Genomic DNA, 27,757 nt, shown 5'->3' with positions numbered 1-27,757 from the left:
CAACAATGATTTCAGGAGTAGATTTCTTAGTGCCCCTTACCCATTTAGCCCATCCCCCCTCCCACACTCCCTCCAGGAACCCTCTGTTTGTTCTCCATATTTATGAGTATCTTCTGTTTTGTCCCCTCCCTGTTTTTATATTACTTTTGTTTCCCTTCCCTTATGTTCATTTGTTTTGTCTCTTAAAGTCCTCATATGAGTGAAGTCATGTGATATTTGTCTTTCTCTGACTAATTTCACTTAGCATAATACCCTCCAGTTCCATCCACATAGTTGCAAATGGCAAGATTCCATTCTTTTTGATTGCCAAGTCATACTCTGTTGTATATATATATATATATACACATCTTTAACCATTCATCCGTTGGTGGACATTGGGGTTCTTTCCATACTTTGGCTATTGTTGATAGAGTTGCTATAAACATTGGGGTGTGTGTGTCCCTTCAACACAGCCTACCTGAATCCCTTGGATAAATACCTAGTAGTGCAATTGCTGGTCATAGGTTTAGTTTTTTGAGGAACCTCCATACTGTTTTCCAGAGTGGCTGCACCAGCTTGCATTCCCTTTTGGGTTTTTTTGATAAACATTTAGAAGTGGAACTGCTGGATCATAAGGTAATTCTATTTTTAAGTTTTTGAAGAACCTCCATACTGTTTTCTACCATAGTGGCTACACCAATTTACATTCCCACCAACGACGTTCACATCCTCACCAACACTTGTTATTTCTTGTCTTTTTGATACTAGTCATTCTAACAAGTATAAGGTGATATCTCATTATGGATTTGGGATTTTCATTTCCCTGATGATTAATGATACTGAGCACTTTTTAAGGTATCTGTTGGCTATCTGTGTGTCTGTTTTGGAAAAATGTCTATTCAGATATTCAGCCTATTTTTCAATCAATTGTTTGATTTTTTGTTAAGTTATATGAGATCTTTATGTATTTTAGATATTAGCCCTTATCAGACATGTGATTTTCAAATATTTTCTCCCATTTAGTAGGTTGCCTTTTCATTTTGTTGATGGTGTCCTTTGCTATATAGAATCTGTCTAGCTTAATATAGTCCCACTTGTTTATTTTTGCCTTTAGTGCTTTTGGTGTCAGATTCAAAAACATCATTGCCAAGACCTGTGTCAAGAAGCTTACTGCCTATGTTTTCTTCTAGGAGCTTATGGTTTCAGAGCTTGTATTCAAGTCTTTAATCAATTTTGAGTTAATGTTTGTGTACAGTATAAGATAGTGGTTTAGTTTTGTTCTTCTGTATGTGGTTGTCCAATTTTCCCAGCAGCATTTATTGAAGAGACTGTCCTTTTTCCACTGTATATTCTTGACTCTTTTGTCATAAATTAATTGACCATGTATATGTGGGCTTATATTTGGGCTCTCTATTCTGTTTCACTGATCTATGTGCCAATACCATACTGTTTAATTACTAGAGCTTTGTAATATACTTTTAAAATCAGGGAGTGTGATGTTCCCAGCTTTGTTCTTTCTCAAGACAGTTTTGCTTATTTTGGGTATTTTATGGTTCCATAAATGTTTTAGGAGTTTATTTTGTTTTTGTGAAAAATGCCAGTGGTACTTAGAAGAGATTGCGTCAAATCTATATATTGCTTTGGGTAGTATGGACACATTAACAATATTAAGTCTTCTAATCCATGAACACAGTATATCTTTCCATTTATTTGTGCCTTCTTCAATTTTTTTTATTAATGTCTTGTAGTTTTCAATATATATTCAATATATACTATTAATAATATAACATTTTAATAATGTTACAATAAAAGGAAGAGCTGAATAACTAAGATTCATTATAAAGAGGCAACACATAGGTCTAGGCATCATGATAGAAAGGATTCATGAACTTGTGTTCTAGAGTCTAAAGCACTCCTATCACCTTGATACAGTTCCACAGGTCAAGTGTCTTCTGCATCAGTAAACTGTGGCCAGTAGGTCAGAGTCATGTATCCAAAAGGAGAATGGATATGGGCTAAATAACCCTAAAAGGTGGCTACCATGTTTTCTCATAGCTAGTGATTGAATACAGATGTGAAGGTAACATTTTGTTGTAGAGAAAAAGCCACATCCAAGCTCAAAATCAAGCAAATGAAGTAACTACTGTATAACACAGAACCTCTCAGATGATGAAGTTAAGCCAGTAGATTTCCCTTATCACTCTGCTTTTTTGAGGTCAGTATGTGCTTTAATGACTCCCTAAAACAAGCCAGTCTATAGCATTAGTTTAAGCTATGTATGCAGTACCATTATGAAGTCAGAAAATGGCATTGAGAGATACCTGGTTTTTCTGGATTCAAGTGCCCAGAACAGTGCCTGCACAGAGAGGCACTTAGTATTTGTTGGATAACTTCAAAAAATAAACAAACACTTTCTCTGGCAATTTATAACTTTCAGAGATTCCTAGAACACAACAGCCTTTTGATTGGACATTATTAGTAGTGAATACAACTATCTCAAGACAACCTTGCAATGGCTGGCACAAAATCAAATAAAGCTTATGATTGTCTACAGGAGTCTAAGTGTTCCTGGATGAGAAGCATATCAACTAAGAGGAAGCCAGGATATCTTCCAAGATCCAATAGAACCCCTAAGTCATAGGTTAAGATACTGCTCTATAGAGCAAGGAATCACTATAAAGTCAATTGCATGACAGTTTTATCCCTTATTATTATATTTCCCTTTGCCTAGGGCTTTATTCTAAAGGCATTCTTTTAGAAAATCCAATAAAATTATTAGTTCTATTTACTTCCCTTACTTGGCTGTAATACATATTTGGCTTTGTTCCCGTACTTTACCAGCAACTGGCCCTCGGGCACAAGAACTTGTATAGCATAACACAATAAATAGTGACCAGAATAAGCCAGGGCCTATAGGGCACAGCCAGTAAAAACTTAATAAACATCGAATTTTTGCTTCTGGACAGCCTCTCTTACAATGCCACAATTTAACTCTTAATATATCCTAAATAGAGAAAAATCCTCACTATTCTACAGAAAATTTGTTAGGGATACAAAAGAAGCTAAAGAAATTAAGCCACTTTTCTGCTATAAAAGAATAACAGCATCAAAATCAAAGGGAGCTATAGTAAGAGCTCAAAGCTTGAGCATTTACCAATATAAGCTTGAGCACATAAACCTTTTTTTCACCCAAGGTCAAATTTTTCCATTTGGAGAATCTCTTCTAGTTAAACTACTTTCAAAAATTGACTTAAGTAAAATAATGTACCTCTAGGGAAAAACTCTTTCATTTTGAACCCATGGTGTCTACCCAGAGGGAAGACAGTAATCAATTAGTCAATTTGTTAAGTTGCTTCCATATCCTCACTACTGCTCTTTTGAGTGCCCTCAAAGTTATTCTCCCAAAAGGCATAGGTGACTAGATAACTATGGAACAGCATCGAATAGAACATTTTCCCCATGAGATATTTCTTAAAGGGGTTTTATGGTCATCTTCTTTATAATATGGGAATTCTAAAAACTCAAAAATGGAAGAAATGCTTTGACTATTAAAAGCCTTAATAAGTTATACAGTAAATAAACTCATTTGACCCAGCATTTTCCAAAGACATTGACTATGGAATTGTTTCTTATAGAGCATGTCCTGAGGAACATGGTGCATCCTTTGGAAAATGCCACTGTGGAGGACTGGGAGTACCTATTGGATGGCATACAGGTGGTGCTCTCCCTTAAATACATTGAGTGACAGTTTATCAATGAGTTACTTTTTAAAGCTATTGTCATGAATATGACTTCCTCTATCCCCATCCCACCAGGTCTGTTAGCATATCATGACTTAGAAATCAGCAAAATTTCAATTGGACAGTTGTAGTTTCCAGTGAAACTAAAACAGTTTTAATAGCATGTCCCCTCCTGAGAGATGCAGAATGCATATGGAGCTAGAAATCCCTTGTGATAACAGAAATATATGATTTGCTTCTTAGGAAAGTAAAAGAGACCAAGAGGATGTACAATCAATTTAATCAACTATACCCCACAGTTGGGGCCTATCAAGCACATTAGCAAAAAGCGTAATTTAGAAAATGAACAAAGAGGAGGAAGGGACGGAGGAGGAAAGGGAGAAGGGAAATGAGAAGGAGATTTTAAAAAAGAAGTTGAAGAGAAAAGAAAAAGATCATTCCAAAGAAACCCATTGAGAAAACTTTTATTGGCTTGAATTTAGAAGAGTACATGTTTTGGCAATTGAGCATTTGGGACATTAAAAAGAGAGAGAGAGAGAGAAAGGTTTCATTCCCCAGGATTGAGAGAGTTATGGGTCCTTTCACCCTGGGAGACCTCAGTCCTGAAGTTCATTAACATTATGGAGGCTTTGGAACACTATTGAGGCTGAAGGAAACATTTCTACCCTGCAGTGATAATTACCCAATAAGGAGGTTAATTTACAGGAGGGATCAGACTAACAATGATAGCTTGAAGAAGGCTTTTAGTCAGAGTTATACATTTCTAACAAGTTCTGTACAGACTTTTGTGGGTTGCCCATCTGCAGAGTTTCATGTCCCATATACATCTGAGTAACACCAAAACATTACACAACTATCCTAAATCACTTAGAGTCAAATAGAATCTTGCCCACTCCCATAACCCACATTCTATGTGGTAATCAGAAATAAAAGGGTATTTTTGGAGCATGCAGTCTGAGAAATGATTTTGGTTGTGACTTGCATTCTGCTCCTTTCATTCAAGATCCTGAGCCTTGACTTTAGGCACTTAGGGATGATTTCATGGGAATTCCCCAGACACAAGGCCACTAGGAGTTAGATTCCTGTATGCTCACTCTGACAGCATCTACAAAAATGTGTTTTTTATAACAATATACTTTATTATACCCATAATGACTTTTAATTCATGATCCAATCCATCAGCAATTTCTATTAGTTTTACCTTTAAAATATATTGTGTATCTAAATGCCTCCTACCATTCTAGTCTATATCACTATCATCTGTCCAGCAGACCTCTACAATAACTTTCACTGATTTCTCTCATTCCATTTTCCCACCATTCTTAGCCCACAGTCTATTTGTTGAATCATAAACTGGCCCCCATACATGGAGGACAAGGAGAGATAAAGAAAGAGTAGACCACTCGGGATTGGTAGGTAGCAGGCTTAATGAATAGGTTGTTAAAAATAAAACAACAGGAATGTGAGGGTGCTCTGGCTGTGACATCTGTCACCCCATTGATCGCCAGGGTTGATTTTCAGCTGATCTGGCTGGCTGAGCAGGTGTTGCCTTCCTCCCTAACAGCTCCATGTCTGTCCCTCCAGAAGCTGCATGCTCCCTTAAAGATGATGACCTTATAGAGGAGGACCCATTCTTCCATCAAGTGTATGTGAGTAGCTGTACTCCCCTATTAGAATCTCCAAACAAGCTCTCAAGGTCCATTTGTAGGAGAATATAGGGTAGTCAAACTTCCAAGATTCCAGACATATCCAAATGAGGTGCTGCATGTGGCAGTCTGCATTTGTTAAACAACAACAACAACAACAACAACGGAAACGAAAGAAAGAAAGAAAGAAAGAAAGAAAGAAAGAAAGGGAAGAGGAAAAGAAAAGAAAAGAAAAGAAAAGAAAAGAAAAGAAAAGAAAAGAAAAATAAACAAGCCCAAAATGGAGTCATTTGCTCTGCCATGACAGCAAACCAATACTTAATCACAGTTTCAACCTCTCCTAGATGTGAACAGGAATGTGAACTTTTAACAGTCAATCTGAAATTTCCCAATCAACACTAGTGAGGTAATTTGTGTGATAAAAGCCCTACCTTTCCCAGAAACAGATGCTCAGGTCTGAAACAATCCTTTCTTTTCTTGTGCTAATAACTTCCTTGGCCCACCCTCCTTCCCATAAAACCTTCCATTTCAGTACAATGCCTTGGAACATCTCTCTACTTGCTGGATGGGATGCTACCAGGTTCATGAATTGTTTGAAAAAACCCATTAGATATTTAAATTTACTCAGTTGAATTTTGCTTTTAACAAAGGGAATTTAGGAGGCTTGCTTGGATAGCCTCAAGATGAGTAGATATCTATACCCACCCACCAAAATTTTTAAAGGTTTTATAGAAGTTTTAACTGGGTTCAGTCACATATGCCATCCAGATATTCTCAATAACACATTGTTCTCTCAAGGCTGTGTTTTGAAAATGGCTCTGACTGTGGGAATGGTGGCCGGAAAGTACATTCCAAAGACAAGTCTTCACAAACACTGAATTAGCAAATACTGAACCACTGTTCCTAGAGGAAAACAGGGTTAGGGTCTTGTGAGGACATGTGGACAAATGGTGGCCAAAAGTACATTCCAAAGACAAGTACATTCCGGGAAGCCTCTCATTGTCCAGATCCAGCTCAAGGTCAACCAGTGGTCATGTCCTCTAGATGACCTCCTCCAACACCATTCTCCAGGAAACAAACCAAATGGAGTTTTTATGTCCTATCTTCACTTTCTTTCAATGGTTTCCTATTACAATTAGAGTTAAACAAAACTGGAGTTTTTATGTCCTATCTCTTCACTTTCTTTCAATGCCTTCCTATTGCAATTAGAGTAAAACAAAATGCATTTTCATAGCCTGGAATATCCTAGCTCCTGCCTATTTCTTTGAATTAAACTCCTACACTGTCTCCCTTGCTCATTTCACTCTAGCTACACTGGCCTTCACCTTATCTCTGTAGTACACCAAATTGATTCTCCTCCAAGATGTTTGCCCCTATTGATCCCTCTGCCTGAATTGCTCTTGTGTGCAGGTCTCCTTATAACTGCCTTCTTCTCATTTTTCATGTTCAAGTTCAAAGTCATTTTCTCAGAGAGGCCTTCCCTGATTGTCACCACATCCACCCCTAGTCATCACTCTTATTTATCTTGTTACATGTGTATTTTCAGACTGCTCAATTGGAATGTAAGCTCCATGCTTACAGGAATCTGGTCAGCTTATGCACTGATGTATTTTCAGTGTTTTCAACAGTGATTGACCCAAAGTAGGTCCTTTAAAAAAAAGTTTTCTTATATAGATGAATGAATGAAAAGATGCAATCTCTCTCCTTGCCCCCTCCTTATACGTGATTGACAGGGTTCTCAGCAATAATGAAGACTTCATGGAAGCCTATGAGTCAATAATGTGGTCTTGGGTATCAAAGTGAAGGGACTGTTCTGGGGAAAAAGGAGTAGTCACTGAAGGCAAACACAGAATGGATCCCAAGGATACTTTAGGTTATATATGTATTTGGTCTCTATAAGGTTTGCTCTATCGTGCTGGATTCTGTTCCATCCTCTTCTCTGCCGGTGGCATAATACATCACAACCACAACCAATCCTCTCTCCTTACATATTTGTGCAAATAGCACTACTTCTATTGTCATTATTTACTGAGTCATATGATTTTATGTGGTGGAAACCATGCAAGGGGCATCAGGTACAAGCTTTATTCAATGCTCATAACCCTATAAGATAATACTAGTGTTGTCCACATTTTACAGATGAGGAAACTGAGACTCTGAGACTTAAGTAATCTGTCTGAGGTCACATAATTTAAGATTCAAATCCAGGTCTTCCTGACTCTAGAACCTGAGCTCTTAATTGCTACACTTATTCCCTTCACAGCAATAAATATTCTTAAGTGATTACTTGAATAATAATTTGATACAAAAAAGAAAAAAAATAAAGTTTTATTTAACTGAGTTCCTTCTTTATGTTCACCAGTGGACTAGGTGGTGGAAATAAAAAGATGAATTGTCATGGTTCTTGCCATAAGTTATTTATGGTTTAAATAAAGAATCAGGCATATACACAAGAAGTATTTTACAGCATAGTACATGTCATAATAGTGGTAAGATGCCTACAACCAAATTATAGTAGTCCAGATTTAAAAGTTGCTTGGCATGATTAATGCTTGTGCAAAGTTTTTAAGCTGAATCTATCTTAAAACATGAACAAGTTTCATAGTGGTTAAGAGTCCAGACATAGGGAAAAGACAGATTGGTGTTGCTACAAATGTCAGCCAAGTAACATCTAATGACATATATTTCAAACCCCCATTAGACATCTTGCAGAAGACCACAGGCTTTTCAAAATATCTGTGAACTTCTGGGAGCTTTACATGGTCAACCTCCAGCTCAGAATTTCTGCTCCTCTTAATTCTCTGTCTTCTTTCTTGAGCCTATTCCTTTATCTTAGTTTGGACACCTGCCCAAATCTAAAACTCTGCCTTGTCCCCACCCTCCTTTTCTACCCATCAGAACAAAATAAACCATGAAAACAATTTTATAGTTAAATGTTTGCTGAAGTTTTGTGAATCATGGTGAAGAAGTTATACCATCACATTATACTGCAAACAAATTTAAATCATATAGAGTTGATTCTCATTGTTTGCAGTATATACTACAAAGTCTCCACAAACAATAAATTAGCAAGTACTGAACCACTGCTTCTATGGGAAAACAGGGTTAGGCCCTATGTTTGAGTCTTTGATTATAACATTTTCATCAACCAATCAATACTTACTCTGTTTTATGTGTGTTCTGTTGAAAGTCACCTTATTTAATATTATATTGCTGATTCATTAACATTGAACTCACAACTAACAACTCTATAACTCCTGCCTGAAAGCTTATCTAGCACATGTATTTTTTTCCATAAGGCATTATCACAGCCTTTTTGCACTTAGAAACACCAGATAGCACTTCAGCACTGGTGCTTGGGGCCCATTTTATTTTTATTTTTTAATTTTTTTTTAACGTTTATTTATTTTTGAGACAGAGAGAGACAGAGCATGAACAGGGGAGGGGCAGAGAGAGAGGGAGACACAGAATCTGAAACAGGCTCCAGGCTCTGAGCGGTCAGCACAGAGCCCGACATGGGGCTCGAACTCACGGACCATGAGATCATGACCTGAGCCGAAGTCGGACGCTTAACCAACCGAGCCACCCAGGCACTTGGGGCCCATTTTAAAGAGCAGAATTACAAACAAAAATGTAAAGAACATGACGCTAAAAATACTGCACAAAAAACACTTGTTTACCGTATGAGAGCTAAAACAAGGCAGCTGAGTAGCTCCTTGTTCATTGACCTCAGCTGGGAATATGCTAGTTCAATGATTCCATTTTTTTTGCTACCCTGGAATGTATGGGAATTACTGAAAAAGCACCACAAGTATTGATTTGGGGCTTACAAATAAATTTTACCAAGTAGGCAAGTTCACAAACACAGAATCTGCAAATAATTAATATCAACTGTATGAGACACTTCCTTACTAAAATGGCCACTAGCACTCTGTTGCTGGCTTTCTCCCCACACCTATCCCTGACTGCCTCCACCTCTTACCATCTTCCTGATTGATTTCACTCCCTTCAATTTCCCATCTTATTTTCTCATCCAGTTCCCCCACATTACCACTTTGGATCTAAATTCTTGTCATTCGACTATGAGAAGTGGTATGTCCAAAGCTATCTTTGAAGATATACATCTAACAAATGATTACACGGAGCCAGCAATGACTCTGAGATTATAGTCTTTCCAATAATGTATCGTATCAGTTTGCTAGGGCTGCCGTAACAAAGTACCACACACTAGGTGGCTTAGAAAAACATATATTTGTGTCTCACAGTTCTGGAGTCTAGAAGCCCACAATCAAAGTGCTGGCAGGGCCAGGCTCCCTCTGAAACCTGGGAGAAAGAATCTTTCCTTGCATTTTTCTAGCTCCTGGCGATTTGCCAGCAATTCTTGTCATTCTTTGGCTGGCAGCTTCAGCACATCAACCTCTGCCTCCATCATCAACTGGCATTTTCCCCACATGTGTCTGCGTCTCTGTATCTCTGGCAACTTTCCTTTGGAGTGGTTTTTGACTGAGTGAAGGGAGGCCAGTGAGACTAGTAGACTTTTGCAAGCTGGGGAATATTTTATCAAATTTCTGTAGTGACTGTGTATAGACAGTCAGGAGGCATTATACATGCCCCATACATTTTCAAGTATTATACATTCAGGATTAGTTTACTACTTTCTGCTCCATTGTCCCACTCGAGAATTGTTTTTCTATCCGACGGTGGCCCCTCATCAGAAGGTGAACAGGAGTAGAAAATATTTGTTAGAATCTCTCTTCAGCATGTGACCTATCCACTTCACTAAGAGCTCTACTTCTCTCCAAAGGAGGGAGACTTGACAGCCAAATTTACAGTAACTGACACTCCTTGACCATATTTTATTGGACGAGGTGTGCACTAAGCAGGACCATTAACATTATCTTTCCCAGAAATTTCTTTCAATGAGATATAGATTCTGGTTTCTGCTAGTTAGTTAAATTAAGAACAGCTAAATTTGGCAGCTGTAAGGAAATTATATCCCCAGAGGACCAGAAATTGAAAAATCAAACAGACTTGAAAGGAGAAGCCAAGATGAGAGACCATGAATTCAACAAAAAGAAAGGTCAAGGCAGTGGCTACCCCTAATATAATACTGCATGTTAACTAACTGGAATTAAAATAAAAACTTAAAAAAAATATATAATGGCTATCTTGGAAGCTGCCAATTCATATTTCCATCCTATTGGAGTCTAAAGTGCACTCTCTACCACGTATTCCATGGGACACAACTATGTACAAGTAACAAGCATTTCCTCCTGCTTTTTTGCACTAGTTTGTCAACTAGTGCAAAAACTATTTTTTGAAATTAAGTAGCTTTCATTAAAATGAAATTCAGTTAGACTTTTCCATCACTTGTTGGGCTCCTGGAAAAGATAGTCGAGCTAACATGAGGGTGGCAGGAGAGAATTTTTAAATCTCAAGAAAAGTTATCTGGCCAGCAATGGTGATACATAAATGACTGAACTGCAATATTTTAAACATGTGAGAAATGAGATTATTCCTAACCATACATGATCAAACTGGCATAGGTGCCTATCCATTTTAGTGAAATATACACTCCTTGTTCAATAGCATTAATAAATTCAGGGTCAACTCTACATTTTAGTACACTGCAGATGGAGGAGTTAAGATGGCAGAGGAATAGGGAGACCCGAGGCTTGCCTGGAAAGAGCTGAAGAAAAAACCACCATATCGTGGAAGTTAGGGACAGCAGGGAGTTGATTTAGGGTGCTGCTGATTGTGGAGAAAATGAGAAAGAGTGAAAGTGCAGGAATTGTAGTACTCTGCAATTAAAACTGATTCCTATGTGCCTGTGATACATTTCTATGTTTTTTCCCACAGTCTACCAACTTTTTACCTCCTACCAGAGGCTAGAATACCTTAAAACTCTTAACACAGAACCAGTTTAATAGTTCCATCCCAAGTTCTATAATTTCACACCGGCATTAAGCTTAATCTGTTTCACTTGTCATCACGTTTTGTTAAAACACAAACTTTGTGTTCTATTTATCATTGCCTTTTTTTTTATATAGTGACATTTTTAAGGTTTTCTAAAATTTTATGACAGATACGACACAGTTGCTATGGAGCATTTTACCTTCATAACACTCAGGTGCTGACAACTAAAATGCTGTAATCATGTTCCACAACAAAGATATTCATTTGTTCATTTACACTCCAAATGTTGTTGAACATTTGCCAAAGGCAAAGTCTTTGTGAGACCATTGGTTCTGCTTCAAGAATCTTACAAATTAGGGGGTGCCTGGGTGTCTCAGTTAAGTGTCTGACCCTTGTTTTAGGCTCAGGTCATGATGTTCAGGTTTGTGAGATCCAACCCCATGTTGGGCTCTGCACTGACAGCATGGAGCCTGCTTGGGATTCTCTCTCCCTCTCTCTCTGCCCCTCCCCCACTTGTGCTGGCTCACTCTCTCTCAAAATAAATAAATAAACATGAAAAACATTAAAAAAGAATCTTACAACTTAGTAGGAAAGTTAAGACATAAACACAAATTAATATAATTGAGCTAGAATATATAAGTAACTTAAGAGAGAACATTTAGAAATAAAGACAGTATTACTTCTGGATAAGTAGAAGTTCTTTTGTGAAAGAATACAATTGGAAATATGAGAAATTGAGGAAAGATAAAACTGGAAACAAGGTAAACACTGGGGGAAAAAGTAGTAGAGATTTATTTTCTTGACATTTTAAAAATTAAAATAAATATTTTCTTTTAAACACAGTTAAATATATATATATTATATATTTATGGATCGCTTCAGTACTTTTAGTAATCCATCATTAAACAGCAAATTCCATGTTATTTTCACCTGAACTCAAGGTCTTCTCTAATGTAATCAAAAGTCTTCCCATCATCATAAGGCAATGTAGCTTCTTCAGAGTCAACATATCCCTTTATTAGGGTTTGATGAACCTTTTGCTAGGCCTTGCAATTCCGTGACAATTTTGCAAAGCAAACAGCTACCTATCCTTTGTATGTCCTAGTCATGAATGAACCCCAGTGAATAGAATCCAGCATGAATCAAAATGTATTTATCAAAAGAAAGTCTCATGGAAGAGAGGTAGGCATTTCAATGAAAGACATTTGTTTTTACCCAAAGTATTGCGGGAAAATCATTTAAGCTCAGGTAAGAATTCAATCAACATATCGTTTCATGTGTATGTTATTTTCACATGACAAAGAATGATCTCACTTAATATTTCATAAGTCTGAACTGAATACTAGCAGAAAATCCAAGAAAGAGGATGGCTGAATCCCCAAATTTAAGATATATGAAATTAAACATTTTTTGCCTCACAAAATCTGCAATATTTGAGGGACCAAAAGAATGGTGTTCTCTGCATACTGAAACAAAGTCTGCCTTGACTTATAGGTAGACTCATGCAATAGATAAGCTATCCAATTATCTATCCAAGTAGGAGAAATGTAAAAAACTGATATTTAATCCACATTTTTCTTTTTTTCTGTTATCCTGTTTGAAGGAGAATCATCATGCATTGTGGATGCACTTTTTTGGTAGCTGGAGAGTCTTCCCTCATGAACACTCAATCCCCAACATTTTCATTCAAGGCAGAAATATAAAAGAGCCTCCTTCACTACTGTGAACTTTCAGTAAATATACTGATGGAAATATACAAACTAGTTATACAGATATCAAAGGAGAAGAATAAATCTGATCACCTGAAGGGAGCAAAGGTTTCTCTTTGTGGCACTAGAGAAGGCCAGATCACCCTTACCTTGGCAGTTCAGCTCACAAAACCTGAGATGCTCTGGAACTTGAACACCTTTGTTTCAGCAAGACTGGGGCTGTGATCCAGACCTGCAATGTAGGATTTTGCCAATGTTAACTGCACAAAGGCATCCAACTAAGAGGACAAGAGGGGGCTAACATTCAGCCTACAGGTCAGGTTCCTGACATGCTTCTGCAAAAAGCAACATGTTTTTCTAATTCACACAAAAGCATTCTCCTCTTATAAACCATGGCCCTAAAGGACTTCAGCCACTCTGATGGAATGTTTTCCTAATTCCCATAGAGGCATGATATGGCCTCATATTAGCTTGGAAACAAATACCAGAGTAAAGTTATTTAAGGGATAATTTATTCCTACTAAGGGATAAAATATACTAAATATGAAGTGCTAATAATATAATGTCTAAAACATTTACTATGCACCTGGTACTCTACTAGTTGTTTTTATGCAATCTCATTAAACCCTTTCATAAATTTCATAAGGTAGATGTTATTCAAAGAACCCTCTTAAACATCTTTCACCTAAAGGACTCCCTACATTAATAGACATTCTCCACCCTCTCAAGAAAACATAATGAGCAATGTTCATCCTATGCTGAAGACTTATATTTACCAGGCTATTCTTTAATACTAAAGATTACTGAAGAGTGTTCATTTCTTCATCCAAAGTTTGAGTTCTATGCTATGAAGAATCAATTGAGTTGGATCCTGAAACTTTTAAGGTCAGTTGTCATTATTTTGAAATTACGTTATTTAAATAATTTGTAAACCAAAAAGTTAGAAGTTCCTAAAGAAATAAAGTTGTTCTCTATATTTTCTATAAACATTAAATTAAATATTTGGGGAGCCAAATAAAATGAATTAGTAAAAAGAACTGCTGTTGAACTGTGTTTACACAGTCACTGTTAAGTGCTAGGAACAATAAAAATTGAGAAAGACTGTGCTTCAAGTATCTAAGTTCTCACTAATTTTAAAGAAACTAAGACTAAGAGTCATAGAAGAAACATAATGGTGTGGTTTATGTAAGACCATACCAGTCTGATCAACAGATTTATACTAAAAGAATTTTTTTTTATTCTTCAACAAACTATTGGCAAATGAGTATTTGTTTAAGTTATAATTAAAAGTTTAAGATTCGTATATATTACTTTTTATGATTAGCTTTTTAAGAGAGTTTCTACTGTATTATTAGCAGTTCAGAGATGATGGCAATGAGTCAGCTTGTTATATAAGTTGCAAAAAATAAAAATAAGAAATCACAACCAAAAGATGGACTGAAATCTTAGTCTCTACTTTTACTGAGTCTATATCCAGCCCTGAGACATATCTTAAGCTCTTGATGACTTGACCTCTGCTCAGATCTGCAGACTCATCTTTGCTAGCACCCCACTCATGTTCTAAACTGTAGCCTTGATAAATTGCCTTGTGTTTCCCAAATGCCCTATGTTCTATTATTCACTCTGACTTCTAAGCCTTTTACTTATCCTCCTATCTTAACTAGAGCATATGTTCTTTAAGCTCAAGTCCTCAAGTTCATCCTTGATATATAGTACCAAAACTAGTGCCTGGCATGTAATTGATGATCAGTATATATTTTCAGAAGGAAATCAGATACTCTGAGGGGATTTTAATTAATCTTTTCAAAAGATAGGAAAATCAGAGTGTCACCCATCAGATTATGAACTACAAGAATGCCAGGCTGGTAGCAAAACATAGTGCTAGATATCCATGATCTTATCTTGAAGATTTGCTGTATTTCAAGATCAATTGATATTCACATTTTAAAAATCTTTTTTTTTTATCATTCTATGATTAATACATTTAAAATTTTAAAAGAAACATGCTGAAAAATGAGCTAAGACACTCAGAGAACAGCTTTTATATACTAAGCATTTTAAGATTTCAGTTTTACTACATGAGTCACATTATTTCAGACTCTACTAATTTAAAATGTATAATTATTCAGTCATAGACTAGGGTAAAATTTACCTTATAAATTTCAAGGATAAAAAAAATCAAGTTTCAAAACCAAAGAAGAGTATGGAAAAGAATAGCAGGGGAAATATTTATCTAATTTAAAAGAATTACTTAAAGCTCATTAGAAGCATTTATCTGCATAAAAGTAAATCAATAGTATAATTGCAATTCATTGTCTTCTGTTCTTTAAAGCTGTTTCTTTAGCAGGTTTTTTATGCAATCCTTTTTTAACCTAGATTAGGTACCTAAAAGTAATGAAGTTCATTTTTAAAAGCATAATTTTATCTTTTGATCAATTCAAACTATCCTTCTATCTATTTCAACCAGTTCTAATCTTTTTTTTCTAAAATAAATATAAGAGACAATCATTTATCTAATTATTTATTTATTCAATGAGCATTTATTAAGAGGATACTATTCTCCAAGTTCTTTCCTAAACACTGTGAATATAGCAAAGGATAAACAGATATGATTCATCTTCTCATGGTACTTATATGACCCTGGAGACACAGAAAGTAAACAAATATTTGAAGAAGAGACAAGTGCTCTATGATGAAAATAAAAGAGTGTGATGTGACATGCAGTTATTTCAAATTGAATAATCAGAAAACATTTTTCAGAGGAGATATTTAAACTAAGACTGAGTATTGAGGAGAAATCAACCATTCAAAAAATCTATGAAAAGCATTATAGGCAGAGAAAATAGCTAGTCCAAGGTCCTGGACAGTGAGTAGAAAGGAGCTAAGATGAGATAAGATCAGAGAGTTAGCAGGGATTGGATCACGTAGGGCTTTATAAGCTAAGAGTGTAGATTTTATTATAAGAGTAATTGTGTATCACTGGATATTTTTAAGGAGATAAGAGATAGAATGTGATCCTGAAGGTTTTGTACATACTATATAGAGATTGGTTTAGCAGAAGCACAGGTTGGATGGAGGGGAACAGAGTGGAAACAATGAAATTAGTTAAGAATCTATTCCAGTTGTCAACATGAGACAAAATAATAGCATTAGAGACCGAAAAGGGTAGGCGATTTTTGGACATTCTTAACGAAGAATCTATAGAACTTAAATATATTCATCAGAATTGAGGGAAAGAGAGGAACAAAGTTTGATTCTTATGTTTTTGGGTTGAGATAATGAATGGTAATGGCATTCAGCCAGGTGGGAAAGATGGAGAACAAATAAGCTGGGATGGAAGATCAAGACCTTTGTTTTAAACACTTAATAAGTGAGATAGTTTATTAAATATCCAAATGGATAAGGTACAGAGAGTTGGTCCATGAGCCTAGATTTTAGAGAAGAGATGGAGGTGAAAATAATTGAGTTAGGATTCACCAGCAGAGAGAAGGAATTTAAAGCCATAAAACTGGATGATATTACCAAAGAAAAGAGTAAAGATTAAAAAACAAAAAACAAAAGAAGGAACAAAGCAAGCTTAAACAACAAGATATATAGCATGCCAGTATTTAAAGATTGTTCAAAGGCATTGAAAACAGCAAAAGAGATGCACAAGTAGTTAGGGAAAATGAAAGGCAACAAGATTTAGTACCACAGAAGTCAGAAGAAAAAAAAGTTTCAAGAGGAAGAAGTCATCTGCTCTATCAAATTTTTTTTGAAATCTAGTACAATAAAGTGAGAAGGGTGGACTGGACCACTGACTTTGGTAAAATTTTGGTTGTGAGAGACCATATGAAGAACTGTTTGAGTAGAGGGGTAGCCATGGAAATCTGATTATCCTAATTTGAGGGAAGGATGAAACTGGAGAAATACAGAGTATATAAATGGATAACTTTGGAAATTTTTATATAGAAATAAAAACAACAAGATGAGAATACAGTTGAAATGTGATATGACCTCAAAAAAAGCATTAAAATTGGTAATATTAAGGCATGTTTGGATACCAATGGTAATGTTCCAGTTAAAGACAGGTATCAACAACACAGAGAAGAATTAATTTAAAGACTATAATTCCGGAAAATATCTGAGACTACCCAGAGCACATGTAAAAGAGGTAGCTTTAGATTACAGCAGGGGTACTTCATACATTGTTACAGAAGGGAAGGAGAGGGTATGAATCAGACACAGATAAGTTGGTAAGACTGGTACTGAGGATAAAAGAGTTCCTTCCTAATTGTTTTTAATGCTGTTTTTTTTTTTTTTTTCATGAAGTATGAGGCAGAATCATTTCTTAAGACTGGAGGAAGGACGTGGGGTATTTGAGGAAATGAGCTAAAGCTACAGAATGGTCACCTGAAGAGATGAAAATAGATTGCATTAGGGATACCAAGCAATATCAGGTGTCTACTTGGTTTTTGTGAACATGAATTTAAACTTAAATATTGTGACACCTAGGCCACTCAGTTCGGCTAGACATCCAACTCTTGATTTCGGCTCAGGCGATGATCTCACAGTTCGTGGGATCGAACCCCGTGTCAGGTTCTGCAGACAGTGAGGGACATGCTTGGGATTATCTCTCTCCCTCTATCTCTCTGCCCCTCCTCCACTCATATGCCATCTCTTTCTCTCTCTCTCTCTCAAAATAAATAAACATTTTTAAATGAATAAAATGAAATGTTTACAATCAATGCCATAGAAATTTAAAAAAGATCATAAGTGACTATTATGAACCATTATATGCCAACAAATTGGAAAATCTGGAGGGAACAGATAAATTTCTAGACGTATACAATTTACCAAGACAGTATCCAGAAGAAATAGAAAGCCTGAACAGACCAGTAACAAATAAGAAGATTGAATCGGTGACCAAAAGCCCTTCCCCCAAATCAGAATTGGATGATGTCACAGGTGAATTATAAAAAAAAACATTTAAACAATATCAATCCTGAGGCAGATGGTGGCGTAGGAGAACCCTGGACTCACCGCGTCCTGCTGATCACTTAGATTCCACCCACATCTGCCTAAATAACCCAGAAAACCGCCAGAAGACTAGCAGAACGACTCTCCAGAGCCAAGCATAGACAAGAGGCCCACGGAAGAGGGTAGGAAGGGCAGAGAGGCAGTGTGTGCTACACGGACTGGCGGGAGGCAGCAGGGCGGTGGAGGGGCAGCCCGCCCGACAAGGCAGAGCCCCCAAGTCTGCCTCACAAAAGCAGAGGGGCCGGACTGTGTGAGTTCTGACAGCCAGCAGGACTTAACATCTGGAATGTTAAAAGTCAACAGCTCTGCTCTTGGAGAGTGGGGAGGGTGAGAGGACACCAGGAGGGAGAGTTGTTGAGCCCGGGAAGACAGAGCTCAGCTCAGCAAGGGAACAAAAGTGTTGACAAGCACCATCACCTTCTCCCATCCCCCAGCCAAAATTCCAAAGGAAACCAGTTCCCATCACCGAACTTGCTTTCACCGTGCAAACGCCCAACACTGTGCTTCTGTGGATCTATCCCTCTGATGGGTCTGCCTCTCTCCTGGTGCTGCACGGCCCCTCCCGCAGGGGACCACTGATGGCAAAGTGAGCTAACCCTGCCCCACCACCCCTGTGCACCTTGCAGATCCACTCCGGTTAATATGCCAGATCCCATCGAAGCAGCACCACAAGCCTGGCAATGTGCAAGTAGCTTGGACAGGGGCTACACCAGTACACTGTGAGTCCTGCCCCTGGGAGAGGGGAAGATAAGGTACACACCAGTCTGACTGTGGACCCAGCGGTGGGCTGGGGACAGACATGGGGTCTGACTGTGGCCCCGCCCACCAATTCAAGTTACTCCAGACAGCACAGGGGAAATGCCCTGCAGTTCCGCGCCACTCCAGAGACTATCCAAAATGACGAACGGAAGAATTCTCCTCAAAAGAAACTCCAGGAAGTAGCGACAGCTAACGAATTGATCAAAAACGATTTAAGCAATATAACGGACGATGAATTTAGAATAATAGTCACAAAATTAATCACTGGGCTTGAAAAAAGTATAGGGGACAGCAGAGAATCTATTGCTACAGAGATTAAGGGACTAAGACACAGTCATGAGGAGCTAAAAAGTGCTATAAATGAGGTGCAAAATAAAATGGAGGCAACCACAGCTCGGGTTGAAGAGGCAGAGGAGAGAATAGGTGAATTAGAAGATAAAATTATGGAAAAAGGGGAAGCTGAGAAAAAAGAGAGATAAAAAATCCAGGAGTATGAGGGGAGAATTAGAGAACTAAGTGATACAATCAAGCACAACAATATCTGTATAATAGGAATTCAAGAAGAGGAAGAGAGAGAAAGGGGCTGAAGGTGTACTTGAACAAATCATAGCTGAGAACTTCCCTGATCTGGGGAAGGAAAAAGGCATTGAAATCCAAGAGGCACAGAGAACTCCCTTCAGATGTAACTTGGATCGACCTTCTGCGTGACATATCATAGTGAAACTGGCAAAATACAAGAATAAAGAGAAAATTCTGAACACAGCTAGGAATAAATAAGCTCTACCATATAAAGTGAGACCGATAAGACTAGTGACGGATCTATCTACTGAAACTTGGCAGGCCAGAAAGGAATGGCAGGAAATCTTCAAAGTGATGAACAGAAAAACTATGCAGCCAAGAATCCTTTATCCATCAAGTCTGTCATTCAGAATAGAAGGAGAGATAAAGGTCTTCCCAAACAAACAAAAACTGAAGGAATTTGTCACCACTAAACCAGCCCTACAAGAGATCCTAAGGGGGATTCTGTGAGTGAAATGTTGCAAGGACCACAAAGTACCAGAGACATCACTACAAGCAGGAAACCTACAGACATCACAATGACTCTAAACCCATATGTTTCCATAACACTGAATGTAAATGGACTAAATGCTCCAACCAAAAGACATAGGGTATCAGAATGGATAAAAAAACAAGACCCATATATTTGCTGTCTACAAGAGACTCATTTTAGACCCGAGGACACCTTCAGATTGAAAGTGAAGGGATGGAGAACTATCTATCATGCTACTGGAAGTCAAAAGAAAGCTGAAGTAGCCATACTTATATCAGACAAACTAGACTGTAAATTAAAGGCTGTAACAAGAGATGAAGAAGGGCATTATATAATAACTACAGGGTCTATCCATCAGGAAGAGCTAATTATAAATGTCTATGCACTGAATACAGAAACCCCAAAATATATAAAACAATTAATCACAAACATAAGCAACCTTATTGATAAGAATGTGGTAATTGCAGGGGACTTTTATACCCCACTTACAACAATGGATAGATCATCTAGACACAGGATCAATAAAGAAACAAGGGCCTTGACTGATACATTGGACCAGATGGAATTGACAGATATATTTAGAACTTTGCATCCCAAAGCAACAGAATATACTTTCTTCTCAAGTGCACATGGAACATTCTCCAAGATAGATCACATACTGGGTCACAAAACAGCCCTTCCTAAGTATACAAGAATTGAGATCATACCATGCATACTTTCAGACCACAATGCTATGAAGCTTGAAATTAACCACAGAAAAAGTCTGGAAAACCTCCAAAAGCATGGAGGTTGAAGAATACCCTACTAAAGAATGAATGGGTCAACCAGGCAATTAGAAAAGAAATTAAAAAATACATGGAAACAAATGAAAATGAAAATACAACAATCCAAATGCTTTGGGATGTAGCGAAGGCAGTCCTGAAAGGAAAATACATTGTAATCCAGGCCTATCTCAAGAAACAAGAAAAATCCCAAATACCAAATCTAACAGCACACCTAAAGAAAATAGAAGCAGAACAGCAAAGACACCCCAAACCCAGCAGAAGAAGAGAAATAATAACGATCAGAGCAGAAATAAACAATGTAGAATCTAAAAAAACTGTAGAGCAGATCAACGAAACCAAGAGTTGGTTTTTTGAAAAAATAAACAAAATTGATAAACCTCTAGCCAGGCTTCTCAAAAAGAAAAGGGAGATGGCTCAATAGATAAAATCATGAATGAAAATGGAATTATTACAACCAATCCCTCAGAAATACAAGCAACTATCAGGAAATACTATGAAAATTTATATGCCAACAAACAGGACAACCTGGAAGAAATGGACAAATTCCTAAGCACCCACACACTTACAAAACTCAAACAGGAAGAAATAGAAAACTTGAACAGACCCATAACCAGTGAAGAAATGGAATCAGTTATCAAAAATCTCCCAACAAATAAGAGTCCAGGACCAGATGGCTTCCCTGGGGAATTCTACCAGACATTTAAAGCAGAGATAATACCTATCCTTTTCTAGCTGTTCCAAAAAACAGAAAGGGAAGGAAAACTTCCAGATTCATTCTATGAAGCCAGCATTCCTTTGATTCCCAAACCAGACAGAGACCCAGCAAAAAAAGAGAACTACAGGCCAATATCACTGATGAATATGGATGCAAAAATTCTGAGAGCTTTCCCCCTTAGATCTGAAACATGACAGGGATGTCCACTCTCACCACTCTTTTTTAACATAGTGTTGGAAGTGCTAGCATCAGCAATCAGACAACACAAGGAAATCAAAGGCATCAAAATTGGCAATGATGATGTCAAGCTTTCACTTTTTGCAGATGACATGATATTATACGTGGAAAATCCGATAGACTCCACCAAAGGTCTACTAGAACTGATACATGAATTCAGCAAAGTCGCAGAATACAAAATCAGTGTACAGAAATCAGTTGCATTCTTATACACTAACAATGAAGCAACAGAAAGACAAATAAAGAAACTGATCCCATTCACAATTGCACCAAGAAGCATAAAATACCTAGGAAAAATCTAACCAAAGATGTAGAAGATCTGTATGCTAAAAACTATAGAAAGCTTATGAATGAAATTGAAGAAGATATAAAGAAATGGAGAGACATTCCATGCTCATGGATTAGAAGAATAAATATTGTTAAAATGTCAATAGTACCCAAAGCTATCTACACATTCAATGCAATCCCAATCAAAATTGCACCAGCATTCTTCTTGGAGCTAGAACAAGCAATCCTAAAATTTGTATGGAACCACGAAAGACCCTGAATAGCCAAAGTAATTTTGAAGAAGAAGACCAAAGCAGGAGGCATTACAATCTCAGACTTTAGCCTCTACTACAAAGCTGTAATCATCAAGACGGCATGGTATTGCCACAAAAACAGATACATAGACCAATGGAATAGAATAGAAACTCCAGAATTAGACCCACAAAAGTATGGCCAACTAATTTTTGACAAAGCAGGAAAGAATAACCAATGGAAAAAAGACAGTCTCTTTAACAAATGGTTTTGGGAGAGCTGGACAGCAACATGCAGAAGAATGAAACTAGACCACTTTCTTACACCATTCACAAAAATAAACTCAAAATGGATAAAAGACCTGAATGTGAGACAGGAAACCATCAAAACCCTAGAGGAGAAAGCAGGGAAAAACCTCTCTGACCTCAGCCGCAGCAATTTCTTACTTGACACATCCCCAAAGGCAAGGGAATTAAAAGCAAAAATGAACTATTGGGACCTCATCAAGATAAAAAGCTTCTGCACTTCCAAGCAAACAATCAACAAAACTAAAAGGCAACCAACGGAATGGGAAAAGATATTTGCAAATGACATATCGGACAAAGGGCTAGTATCCAAAATCTATAAAGAGCTCACCAAACTCCACACCCGAAAAACAAATAATCCAGTGAAGAAATGGGCAGAAAACATGAATAGACACTTCTCTAAAGAAGACATCCAGATGGCCAACAGCCACATGAAAAGATGTTCAACGTTGCTCCTCATCAGGGAAATACAAATCAAAACCACACTCAGATATCACCTCACGCCAGTCAGAGTGGCTAAAATGAACAAATCAGAAGACCATAGATGCTGGAGAGCATGTGGAGAATCGGAACCCTCTTGCACTGTGGGTGGGAATGCAAACTGGTGCAGCAACTCTGGAAAACAGTGTGGAGGTTCCTCATAAAATTAGAAATAGATCTACCCTATGACCCAGCAATAGCACTGCTAGGAATTTACCCAAGGGATACAGGAGTGCTGATGCATAGGGGAACTTGTACCCCAATGTTTATAGCAGCAATTTCAACAATAGCCAAATTATGGAGAGACCTAAATGCCCATCAACTGATGAATGGATAAAGAAGTTGTGGTTTATATACACAATGGAATACTACGTGGCAATGAGAAAGAATGAAATATGGCCCTTTGTAGCAACGTGGTTGGAACTGGAGAGTGTTATGCTAAGTGAAATAAGCCATACAGAGAAAGACAGATACCATGTTTTCACTCTTATGTGCACCCTGAGAAACTTAACAGAAGACCATGGGGGAGGGGAAGGGGAAAAAAACGTTAGAGTGGGAGGGAGGCAAACCATAAGAGACTCTTAAAAACTGAGAATAAACTGAAGGTTGACGGGGGGTGGGAGGGAGGGGAGTGTGGGTGATGGGTGTTGAGGAGGGCACCTGTTGGGATGAGCACTGGGTATTGTATGGAAACCAATTTGACAATAAATTTCATATTAAAAATAAATAAATAACTAAATAACTAACTAACTAACTAAATAAATAAATAAATATTGAAAAAAATAAAAATAAAGAACACCAATCCTTTTCAAACTCTTCCAAAAAATAGAAGAGAACACTCCAAACTCAGTTTGATGCCAACATTACCTTGATAACAAAATTAGGCGAAGACACCACAAGAAAAGAAAACTACAAGCCAATAAACCAGATGAGTATAGATCCAAAACTTTAGCAAAGTACTAGCAAACCAAATTCAACAGCACATTAAAAAGATAATACATCATGACCAAGTGGGATTTATCCCTCAGATGCAAGAATGGTTCTACATGCATAAATCAATCATTGTGCTATATAATATATTAACAGAATAAAGGATAAAAAGCACATGATCATCACAGTAAGTGCAGAAAAGGCACTTCATGAAATTCACATGTTTTCATGATAAACACTCTTAACCAATTAAGTATAGAAGGAAATTACCTCAACACAATAAAGGCCATATATGAAAAGTCCACAGCTAATATTGAATAAATGAAAGCTTTTCCTCTAAGAACTGGAATAAGATAAGGATGCTCACTCTTGCCACTTCTATTCAACATAATACTGGAAGTCCTACACAGAGCAATTAGGGAAGAAAAGGAAATAAAAGGAATTTAAGGACGAAGTAAAATTATCTATGCAGAGATCTTATGTGTAAAATCATCTTATGTGTAAAACCCCCAAATAATTCACCAAAAAACTGTTAAAACTAATAAATGAATTCAGTAAAGTTGCAGTGATTTCTTGAATGTAACACTAAAAGCACAGGAAACAAAGCAAAAATCAACAAGTAGAATAATGTCAAACTAAAAAGTTTCTGCACAGCAAAGGAAACAATCAACAAAATAAAAATGATACCTACAATATGGGATAAATGTTTCTAAATCATATATTCAGCAAAGGGTTAATATCCAAAATATATAAGGAACTCTTACAAACAATAGTCAAGAAAAAAAAAAGAAAAAAAAACCACTAAATAATTGCATTTAAAAATGGGCAAAGGAACTTAATACACTCTTCTCCAAAGAAGAGATACAAGTAGTCACCAGATATATAAAAAGGTGCTCAACATCACTAACCATCAGGGAAATTCAAATCAAAATTACAATAATATATCACCTCAACCATGTTAGGATGCCTTTTACAAAAAATACAAAACACAACAACACTAACAAATGTTGGCAAGAGTGTGGAGAAGAGGAACTCTTGAGCACCACTGGTAGAAATGTAAATTGGCACAGCCACTATGGAAAACAGTATGCAGGTTCCTCAAAATATTAAAAATAAAACTATCATATGACCCAGCAATCCCACTTCTGGGTATAGATCCTAAGTAATTTAATCAGGATCTCCAAGACATACCTTTACATCCACTGAAGCATTATTCACAATAGCCAAGACATTGAAGCAATCTAAATGTCCATCTATGGATGAATTTATATATGTGTAGATAGATAGAAAGATAGATAGATAGATAGATAGATAGATAGATAGATAGATAGATATAGCATAGTGCTTATAGTTAACAATATTGTATTGCATAGTTAAAAATATGCTGAAGATAGATCTTATGTCAAAGTTCTTATCACACGTAGTAGTAGTAGTAATAATAATAATAATAATAATAATAATAATAAGTGGGAAGAAACATTTGGAGATAAAGGATAGGTTTATGGCATAGATTACAGTGATGGTTTCATGGGTATATACTTATGTCCAAACTCATCAAGTTGTATACATTAATTATGTAAAGTTTTTGTATATCAAAAAATGAATTAATACAAAACACAGTGAAATGCTTATCTTTTTTTTTCCAGAAAAGTTTGGCTCCTCTGGAGCAGGCACCAAGTAGACAATAATTTAAATGGGACTAGGTTTTTCTGGGAAAGTGAGAGCTGGCCAAATAGGAGCACTAAAATGTTTGTAAGGGAGTCATTTTTGGAGAGTCAATGTAAGATATAACCAATGTTCATTAACAAGAGAGGATATAGAACTTTAATTTTCAGATATTTGGATTTTAAAGACTTTTTCTCACGCTAGAAACTTGCAAAATGTTGTATTTTCCCTTTCCAAGTAAATATACTTAAAAAAATAAACAAAATTCTCCATTTATTATCACCATCATTTCATTACATCAAAATAAAGACCAAAAGGTAGGAAGGATACAACCTTGAATGAAGGACAGCACTTCAAATTAAATTAAATTAATTTTCTGGAAAATTCACAATGTTGTTCTTATTTTCTGATTTTATCTCAGTGAAAATGTGCTCATGGACCACCACAGTGTCACTGACCTATATTGGCAATCATGGTGTACAGCATCGACATAGAGTAAAGAAGACCTGACCCTGGACCCTAGTTCTGACTACTATCAACAATATGATTTTGGGAAACTTGCAGCCTTTTTGTGACTCTCTGCAAAATGAGATATCTCATCTGTACATTGCAGGAATAAGCACTACTCACAGAGTTTTTATGAATATCACGTTTGATCACATATGTAAATTGCCTTCTATAATTAAGCAGTCTTTTATGATAGTTGTTGTTAATATTTTCCTCTTTTCCTCCTATGGAACTGCTATTAAAGATTTTTTTCTTCCTCATCTTCAGAGTCTCTTATTAAAGAAATCAGGCAAAAAATTCTAACTGATGTCAATTCTAGTTAAAGCAGCAAAGGTCTTTTATTATTAAGACAAAAGAGACTTAGGTAACATAGTATGGTAGCTATTTTATATTTGCTGCCAAAATGGTAAGAACTCAATGTAATATTCAGTTAGCATTATATAATCCTAAATTTGGGTTATATCTCTATTTTTTCAATAGACTTTATTTTGTAGCTTATTTTTAAAAACAAAATAGTGCATAGTTTTGTTTTAGTGTGTTAATTATAATTTATAATTTTAAATTTGTAATTTATCCAAAGATAATAATTAGAAAATCTAAGAGCTGGTCTTTCACATATCAGTAAGAAGTCTAGTTGGTCCTAAGATAGATTTTGACATTCTCTTGAATAAAAGTCTTCAAAAGGTTTTCACAAAGTTAGAGTCAACCCAATATATACAAGAAATTTAAATATTAATTTGTTCATTTGAGGAAGGAGATTAGAATATTTTATGTTGCCTTAGAATTGCAGCCAAATTCTGAAAGCTCACTCAAAAGTAAGTCACCAAACACATGCTACCAGGACCTACCCAACCATCACCCCTATGCAACCCCCTGTTTACCTACTCAACCAGAAGCCTAGGGAGTCTGATAAATTTCTCCAAGTAGTAGTTATCCACCAAGAGAAAGAATGCATTGGGAAGGAGATGCTTTCACAGGTGATTGAGGAGATGCTTTGAGAGAAACCATTCACAGAGACTCAGGTTGACTGCATGTATGGCTTTTTCTAATATCAAAATAGTGTGTCTTTTGTAACACAAACCAACTCTCTAATTCTCCAACAGCAACTGGGTGTTCAACAATTCAACTCAATTCATGCAGTAACTGCCCAGTGCTAGCACAATTCCCCCTCACCCCCACTCCCAGGTTAAGCTTAGTCTCATAAAACTGGCTTCACTTCAGATGCCAGCCCAAAATGGGAGTACCTCGGCTACTCACACTTCTGCCCAGCTGACTACAAATTTCAGGGTTGTCACAACTCCATCTTCAGGTTTGATAATTCAGTAGAATGACTTATAGAACTCAGGTAAGCACTTTACTTACAATTACTAGTCTATTATAAAAGATAACTTAGAAAAAGACAAATGGAAGAGATGCATAAGGCAAAGTTTGGGGCGGGGAGGTGGGGCGAGCTTCCATGCCGACTCTGGGAGTACCACTTTCCCAGCACAGTGATGTATTCACCAACCTGGAAAGTTCCCTGACCCCATTATTAATAGTAAATGGAGGTTTCATTATATGGACACAATTAATTAAATCACTGGCAATTGATGATTGAACTCATTCTCTAGCGTCTTTCTGATCCACAGAAGTTAGGGAGTAGGTCTGACAGTTCTAACCCTCTAAACATGTGGTTGATTTTTGGGGGACAAAACTTCACCCTAAAGCTACATAGGGGTATACCAAAGCCATTAGCATATGAAGACAGTGGACTTCAAGGGGCTGTGTGCCAGGAACTGGGGAGAAAGACCAAATA

At 36.9% G+C, this 27,757-nt stretch overlaps 1 long non-coding RNA gene across 1 annotated transcript in view; it reads right to left on the bottom strand.

Annotated features, from left to right (window-relative positions):
• LOC109266677 (uncharacterized) overlaps window positions 1-27,757 on the bottom strand; it is a 79,225-nt gene that overhangs the window by 38,754 nt on the left and 12,714 nt on the right. Inside the window, exon 2 of the long non-coding RNA XR_002079813.2 lies at window positions 13,140-13,222. This is a non-coding gene — a long non-coding RNA (uncharacterized LOC109266677). The remainder of the gene's footprint in view (window positions 1-13,139; window positions 13,223-27,757) is intronic.

Source organism: Panthera pardus, unplaced genomic scaffold, assembly GCF_024362965.1.
Source record: "Panthera pardus isolate Hobbes unplaced genomic scaffold, ASM2436296v1 HiC_scaffold_11, whole genome shotgun sequence".
Taxonomy (NCBI): domain Eukaryota; kingdom Metazoa; phylum Chordata; class Mammalia; order Carnivora; family Felidae; genus Panthera; species Panthera pardus.
Note: the sequence above shows the minus strand (reverse complement) of the source record. Positions and strands in the feature narration are given on the sequence as shown.